Genomic DNA, 9,111 nt, shown 5'->3' on the forward strand with positions numbered 1-9,111 from the left:
CTATCGATGATGATGAGTAGACCTGGTAGTAACACCGATGAAGAAGTCAAAATATGGTGTCGTACATGCAAAGTATTTACATCCATCTTACGACATGTGTTTCTTTTTTGTTAAGATTAGCAAACAAGCACGTGCGTTGCACTGAGAGAGATGATTAGCATGTCTATAGAATCGTCCATCAGTGCGAGATGCAGCATCCAGACAGTGCCACCCGGAGACAGGAAGGTGTCCACCAAAACGTCCATCAGGGCAGCACGCTAACATCCAAACGGTGGAAGGCGTATATTGAGGACTCATTAAGAACCATTCGAATCTTTGGCGCGCCTTTTGTATGGCACTTCTGATCACACCAAACATGAGTAAATAAAAAGCGCAGCAAAGTCACTAAGTTGCATATTCGTACTTCCTTCATCTGTTGTGATGAAATTAGAGCACTTTTGAAGCTCAGTTTTGGACACAGATTTTTTTTCTTAATTATATGTAGCCCACAAAAACCTTCACGCATTCCTGTTTTATTTTACCTGTTTTCCTTCTTTTATTGACCAACAATAGTGCCCACAATCGGTTTAATTTTATCGGATCATTTTTATCTAATTGCATGTTGCCCACCGAACCTTCTTGTCCTTTTTTATTTTATCAGATTTTTATTTTTTAGAGACGAGCCATGCAACCCACAATTAGTTTAATTTTATCGGGTCTTTCTCTATTGGGACTGCATCACACTTTATGTCTTCGTCAGGTCACTATTTCTTTTATTGGCATGTGAAGCCACACGTCCCCATCACATGTTAAGTAGGTATAGATCTAATAGGCATTTCCAAAATACGACTTACAAAGAAGAGTATTATTAGGAGTGCATCCTAAACATAATTTTAGAAATAATTGATATGTAAAAAAATAGCATATTTGGAATGTACTTATTTTTTTGAGGATTTTCCATATACTACAAATTTGTATTTAGGGTTTAAAAGATATGAATTTTTTTTCAAGCACTTGCATCTGTCAAAACAATGTGAACAATATAGTAGCTGGGCCGAAACTGCACCATTGCGCAGCCCATCACCTAAGCCACACATGGGTGAGACAACCTTATCCTACGCCAGCGGATATTAGAAAGAAAAGCAGGAAAAGGGAAGGAAGTGGGATTGAAACCTGTGTCTCTACTGTGGAGCAGCAAAGCTCAAACCACTGTGCTACTTGGATGCATGTGACAGATAAAGGACTCGCTCTAAACAATGTAAAGTCTACGGCGACTTGTGAAGGGAAAAAACTAATCGTTTTATTTCCGCTTACCGGTGGCATGGCGGCTAATTATTGGTAACTTCGGGGACAATCTTACAACGAATCGCCAGAAGCAGTAGTCTTTTTATTATTAGGTATATATTTACCATATGCTTACTAGAACCAAAGGGAGCATCGCCTAAAGCAAACGACTTTTAGATTGGAAATCAGGCCAAATAATTGTGTTTATTTTCTTTTTTGTTTCTTTTTTTAATATTTTGACTATTTAATTTTATATTACTTATGATATAATGGCTATATTTCTCACCCTCTCCCATTTCACCCTACTATTATCTTTTTATTTTCCATTTATTTTTTTAACATTAACAATTTATTAATTAAATATGTTTTTCCTTTCTTTTACTTTACTTTTGTGCATATTTATCTTTGTGCATATTCTTTTCCTCAAATACATTGATGTATGTTTTGAAATATAGAAACATCTGTACTGAGATGAGAAACGTATCTTGATAGCCATGCAGACTTTTAAAAAATAAATAAATAATTTTAATTTGTATAATGCCTTTGGTATAAAAATAAATGATTTAGGATTTTGCAATTTTTTGGAAGAAAAAATGTGTAAAAATGGGAAAAATCCCCAATGCAAAATTTACAAATTAAGCAAGAAATCTATATTTACTCATGGCAAGGAAAAACGAGAGTCCGGAAGTAGAAAAGGAAGGACTCAACTATCTTTAATTTAAATTGTGTGGCAAACCGCTTCTTCATTCTTGAAGAAATCACTGAGGGGTCATATGAAGAATCAGTAAAACTTATTTTTAATACAGTATATAGACTAGCAAAATTCCAAACTAAATGAACAAAATTAAAACAGCGCGGATATTCTTTTCTTGACCTATTCCACAAGAAGTCCGAAAATAAGGCGAACATCCAAAATTGGACCGAAATGTAAGGGTCTTCAACTGAAAGGAGAAAAATGAAAAATACAGCGACGCAAAAGCTTCAGTAATGATCACAAGCCGGGGACCAAAATTTAATTTTATTAAATTGGCAGGTGCCGCGCGAACGCATACCTCCGCTATCAAAAATTACAACATTCACTCTCCCACTTGGGGAATGATAGGCCAGCGCACCCACCAAGCGCGATGTGGGCCACCAACCTAGGCCACAGGCCTTCATGATCGCCCATCGACCCCGTCCAGGTAAGTATGGAACAAGGATGCACCCGGCTGTCCTTTTATAGGGAGCTCTTCCGCTCGACGCCCTCGGCTAGGCGACGGGGACTAAAAACCGAAGCCGCGTGAGCCGCGGGGCGGGAGCACGCTACGGTAGCTCTCAGGAGGTTAACTGGGCTGGTATTTGCTCAACTCCAGCAGTGGGCCTTTAGAGCCGTGGAGCTTTGCCGCTCGTGGGCCTTGAGGGCGAGAAACGTCGTGATTGTGGAGCTCTGGTTTGTATCTCACAAAAAAAATCTCAGGAAAAAAATTCTTTACGATCCTAAAAACAAGCAAAAAAAATCTTTTTACAACAACGACGCCTCACAACGACGGCCGATGGAGGTTCATGTATCACAGCTTCATGCAGAGCGCGGCAACAGGCAGCGACACAAATGGCGGGCACGATGCGGGTGGTTGCTAGCCTTATCCACGAGGTTCGTGATTCTTGTGAACTACGGCGACGCGCGTGCCGACGCACGGCCACACGAGTTTAACGACGGTAAGGAAAGTACCAGCCGTTGACGCTTCACCGTCAATCAATCGATCGATCTCTTCTGCCACCAGCCGTCTATTGATTCAGCTTGACACATATGCTCACCGGCTCGCCGCGTTCTCCAGGCGCCGCGACGCGTCCCGGCAGACGTACCATACGTGCCTGCTCCGGCCGCGCCATCGCGACGTTCGTTTGGCGACGCGTCACGCGGTGGACGTGGTACGTGTCATCCACGACACGCACCGGCCGGCCGGCGAACGCACACAAGGGTTCTTACTATTTTATAAAACATTTTTGGTTTGCCCCATCACCTGACCTGGTCGTGCTCGCGCCACCGAGAAAGAGGACGAGGAGGAGCGGAGCGGGCCGAAACGGCGAGGCTCTCCCGCCACCGCCGCGAGTTTTGTTCGAATCGGAGACGTCCCGCACGCCGCCGTGCGCAAGCGACGCGGCCCGGGGATCGGGCGGGCCCTGCGGCGCACTCATCAAGTCGATCGATGTAGCCACGTGGAGGCTGAACCAGGACGTACTGTGAGTACGCACGGCTTTGGGGCCTTGGCTGTCGACTGGCGCGGCCGAATTGCCGATCCTGCCCTGCTCTGCCTGCCGCGAGCTACTCCCTCCGTTCCAAATTACTCCTATTTGTCATAGGTATGGATGTATTTAAATATATTTTAGTTCGGATGTATTTAGATATATTTTAGTTCTAAATACATCTATTTCTATAACAAATAATTTGAAACGAAAGGAGTATAAAAAACGAAGTTGCATTCACTGACCCTGTCTAACAAAATATTATAACCGCAGCAATATTCTTCCGTTTATCTCCCGTGGAATTTATGCATTCAAGCCATGGCCCTGGCGATCTTGTAGTATCCGGCCAGCTGCTGTACCACGACACAGAAGTTCTTAAGAGCAACTCAAGGCGCCAATCCATTTCGTGTCCATTTAAATCGAAATGAACACGAAAGGCGGTCCAACGCGCCGACTTAAACGGATGTGCTTCCGTTTTTTGTCCACCGTGCGATCTATTTTCGGTTCAAATTTGGATCGTGTTCGCGCCGGCACGGACACGAAACGGACGAGCGCGACGCATACCTTTGTCCTCCACTAACCCGTCAGTCGATGGCACATTGGCCATCCCGTCTTCCTCCCAACAACAGCTAGCACACTTGGCCGCCCCACCGGTTCCGGTGGCCAGCCGTCCGCACTCACATACCTCTCCCTGCAGCACACCACCTTCCAACGCCGTCGACACCATCGTCGCCGGAGCACCCCCGACCTCGCCGCCACCGCCCCCTCGCCACGCGCCCCCCCTGCCTGCAACACCCAAGCGTCGTGACCTCACTTGCCAGACACCGCCACGCTCGCTGGACGTCGACGGGCCTGCTACTAGGTCTAGGGGAGGCGCGAGGCTCTTCACCGGCCAGCTTCTTCCATGACGCCCGCAAGGTGTTTGATGGTTTGCCTGCAAGGTACAAATGGACTCCGCCGACGAGTTCTTTTTCCATAATTTTCTTTGCGACTCGGATGATTCTTCATCCGATGATGAGGAGCTCATGGCAGCTGTGTAACTGTGTTGCTCGTCATGACCACAGTAGGCAGCGGCCGGTGTTCAGGGCCTCGATCCCGGGGCACACTCCAGCGTTGAATCGCAACCGAGAGAGCGGTCATTTCCTTCTCTGGAAGGATTACTTTGAAACCCCCAACCCGCTCTTCAAACACCTCAAATTTTGGCGTTGTTTCCATATGGCTAGATATTTGTTCAGCCGTATCTGAGAGGGGGTGGTGGCATACAATAAGTATTTCGAGTGCAAGGAGGATGCCCTGAGAAAGATTGGCTTCTTCTCTTATCTGGAATGCACTTCAGCAATTCAGATGCTTGCATACGGAGTTCCCCGGTGATTTCATTGGTGAGTATGTCTGAATGAGCGAGTCGACGTGCCTAGAGTCCATGTATAAGTTCTGCAGGGTCGTGATAGAAGTGTTTGGCCCGGAGTACTTGAGAGAGCCAAATGCTGCAGGATACAGCCCGGTTGTTGGCGGTGAATGCCAGCAGGGGCTTCCGGGGGATGCTTGGTAGTATATATTGTATGCACTAGGAGTCGAAGAACTGCCCTTCTACTTGGCAGGGGCAATATGGGGGCCAGGTCAAAGCTTGCATTGTCATACTCGAGGCCGTGGCTTCACAAGATCTCTGAATTTGGCACTCTTTCTTCGGCATGGCCAGATCTCGCAACGTTATCAACGTGCTTCAATGCTCTTCGGTGTCTGCTAGGCTTGCAGAAGGCAACTGTCCGGAGGTCAATGTTGATATCAATGGCCACCATTACAACAAAGGATACTACCTACTTGACGGTATCTATCATCAGTGGACTACTTTTGTGAAGACAATCCTCAACCCTGCAGGAGAGAAGAGGAAGAGATTTTCCCAAGAAAGAGAGTGCTAGGAAGGATGTGGAGCGTGCTTTGGTGTCTTTAATCTCGATGGGCATCGTTCAGAATCTTGCTGGACTTGGAGTACCAAAAAGTTGTGGGAGGTGACGACTGCTTGCGTGATCATGCACAACATGATCATAAAGGATGAGTGCCCATAACGTATCTATGACCAAGGGTTTCAGTTTCAGGGTAAAAATGTTGTGCCTGAGCATGGAGGAGCAGCAACGCTTCACTGAACGTCATCATCAAATGCATGATTGGCAAGCTCACATTTAGTTGCAAGATGATTTGGTTGAGCATATGTGAGCTCACGTTGACAACCAATAGATGTATCGGCTATCTTATTTTAAAATGTATTTAAACAATTTAATATTTATTGGCTTGTAAACTATGAGATATTTATTTGGTTGTGAAACTACGAGATATTTGTATATTGTTTGAATTATGTGAACTAGGACCAAAATTTCATATGTTTGCAAAAAGAGCAACAAAATGGACGCAGACCGGCCGCAAGGATGAAAATGCATCCGCGCATTGAACGCACGGTCGATCCAAACACAAAGAAAACAGACGAGTCGATCCAAACGGACGAAAATCGGACAAAACATGCATTCATTTGAGTCAGACGCGTTGGAATTGCTCTAAGATGATTACAAGAAAGTAGTTCAGTATTTTCGCAAAAAAGGAAGAGAGTATTCCAGTAAGTTGAAGTAAGGGAAAAAATCATATCAAAATATTGTCAAAATGTAATAAATAAATAAACGCATACAGCATGATAAAAACTCATGATAGATAGTTGTTCATACATCGATTTAGAAGAAAAGCTTTACCGAGCGATTTTTTTTTTTTGAAATGACAGTTAACCCGTGCCAAAGCCGACCACCAGCGACCAAACAACGCAGTTCCAACTCTGACGAAGAACCACGAAGAAGAACTAGGCACGGCTGGCGCGCAGAAGATCATCGAATTAACCAGATGCTGCCAGTCATCGTATACCACCGATGCCCCGCCACTGCAGCTTCGACTACACAACAACAAACTAGCTGAGACGATCCCGCAGACACGCCGGAGAAGAGGCGACTACCGCTACCATAGCCACGTCTCCGACACTGCGCACCCCATCATCGTTGCCACAGAAGCCTCATGCCAACACCATCGTCTTTCACTAGTCAGGCTCGGCAACATCCAGCTCCAAAGACAAAGCCCCAGGAAGGAATACGACACAAATGCAACGTCATCGTCCGATCAAACCAGATCAAGGGTTTTCCCCCGGAGCTGCATCGATCCGCACGGGAAGGGTGCAACAACAATACAACGATGTCTCCAAGAAGATAAGCGACAGCCACGGCCGCCGCCATCGTTGGTCACCGGCACAGACGAGACATGGTTTTCAGCCAAGCTCCTGAGACCACCTCATCCGCACATCATCTCACAACGGTGACCACCTAGCACCACCACCGAGCCAGCTCGTAGTCGAAGAAGCCCATCGTCCGAGCAACCAACCACATCTTGCGGAGGCCGTCGACCAACACTAGCCGCTAGACCCGTCAACCGAGGACCCGGTCACCAGACGCAGCACGAACCGCTAATCCATGCTGAGCACCATGCTGACAAGGATCAAAGAAATGTTGCCCGAGGCGATGAACCACCTCGGTTCCCAGCTGTGACCAAGCTCTCACGTGCATGCGCACCACGCGTGCCCATCGGAGGACGCAGAAGATCCAGCCGCCGCAAGTGCGCTCCTGCTCCAGCACTACGAGCCCCTCCACCTCGGGCTGCCACGCTGAGCAAGTAGTAGCGACCCCCTTGGCGCCGCTACGTGACCTCATGGTATGGAGCGTGTAAGGTGAGAATTCTCTTCCCGACAAATTAAATAATATTCTGAATAGAACAACATTTTCAGCATTTTTTTTGAAAGATCTAGGACGCGAGCTCACCTGAACACATATTAAGACGTTTAGCATCGAACGCGGAAATGGTTCTTTGACGATTAGAGCCAGTCTCCCCTAGACAGAAACATTGCTAGTGAACCGGGGGTGGCGAGTGGCGACACACACACAAAGGTAGTGGTGACAACATCAAATTAACGACGAAAAATGAAACAGTCTTGGTAAGTCTCAGTCGACTAAGACATACAGTCGATGCTATACCCATGAGATGTTAGAGATCCGTGCAAAATTTTATTTTTTATTTTTTTCAGTTTCTCTCTTGCATGTTATGTCACTTGACTGAGACTTGATTAAATCTTAGTCGACTGAGACCTAGCCAGTCACACCCAAAATGAAAACTCTCAACGGCACGTGGCGGGAACCGGTCGCCGAAACCAGATGCTATCGGGGCACTCGCAGAGTGGAGACAAGCCACATTCACACATGCTTAAGCTAAAGAAGCAAAAGAATCCTATGCGTAGGAGAGGAGAGGAGAGGGGAGAAGCGGGAGCCTGCCGAGCCCCCGGCGCGTCACCCGGATTCAAATTTCGAAGCTCAAACGAGACCACCGGGTGGCCCACACGCAGTTCTCACTCTCACCTTCCAGGTGGCCATTTGGCCACCATACCCATCAATCAACTGACCGATTAGCCTGTCATCCCGTGGTTCCACGCGTTTATTAATCCATGTCTTAACCTCCACCAGCCCCGCGACCCTGACGCGCCCAAGCCCATTGTCACCGTTGTCGTCGCGCGTCTTCCACTTCCACCCACCCACCCACGTAAAACACAGGCGAGGGGCAGCACGGTCATTTCCCGCACGGGGCCGGGGCCCCACCTTTCCTCCCCCGGCACAGCCCCCCTCCACCCTGTCGTGTTAAAGGTAGTCCCATACACTTATCGGGGGTGTCCGGAACCCCTTTCGGTGACCCAATGACTATTCGGTGCACTCCAAAACTCTTCCGGTGTCGGAATACCATCGTCCTGTATAAAAATCTTTACCTATTGTTCATTTTGATACTCCTCATCATTTCTGTTATCTAATCCGGGACTCCGAACAACATTCAGTCACCAAATCATATAACTCATATAACACTATACCGTCAATGAATGTTAAGCGTGCGGATCCTACGGGTTCGAGAACTATGTAGACATGACCGAGACACCTCTCTGGTCAATAACGAATAGAGGAACCTGGATGCCCATATTGGCTCCAACATATTCTATAAAGATCTTTATCAGTTGAACTGTTATGACAACATACGGAATTCCCTTTGTCCATCGGTATGTTACTCGTCCGAGATTCAACCATCGGTATCTTCATACCTAGTTCCGTAATACATCATCTTAGAACTAACGTATTAGTCACTTTGCTTTCAAGGCTTCTTATGATGTGTATTACCGAGAGGGCCCAGAGATACCTCTCCGATACTCGGAGTGACAAATCCTAATCTCAATCTATGCCAACTCAACAAACACCTTCGGAGATACATGTAGAGCATCTTTATGATCACCCAGTTATATTGTGATGTTTGATAGCACACAAGGTATTCCTCCGGTATTCAGGAGTTGCGTAATCTCATAGTTGAAGGAATATGTATTTAACATTAAGAGACAATAGCAATAAACTGAATGATCAATATGCTAAGCTAACGGATGGGTCTTGTCCATCACATCATTTCCTAATGATGTGATCCCGTTATCAAATGACAACACATGTCTATGGTTAGGAAACCTTAACCATCTTTGATCAATGAGCTAGTCTAGTAGAGCTTCACTAGGGACATGGTATT

At 46.5% G+C, this 9,111-nt stretch overlaps 1 non-coding gene across 1 annotated transcript; it reads right to left on the reverse strand.

Moving 5' to 3' along the window:
* Window positions 1–2,292: 2,292 nt before the first annotated feature.
* Window positions 2,293–2,452, reverse strand: LOC125526602. Its single transcript, XR_007291796.1, has one exon. It is a non-coding gene; the product is annotated as a U1 spliceosomal RNA (small nuclear RNA).
* Between the last annotated feature and the right edge of the window lie 6,659 nt (window positions 2,453–9,111).

Source organism: Triticum urartu, unplaced genomic scaffold (assembly GCF_003073215.2).
Source record: "Triticum urartu cultivar G1812 unplaced genomic scaffold, Tu2.1 TuUngrouped_contig_1066, whole genome shotgun sequence".
NCBI classification, from domain to species: domain Eukaryota; kingdom Viridiplantae; phylum Streptophyta; class Magnoliopsida; order Poales; family Poaceae; genus Triticum; species Triticum urartu.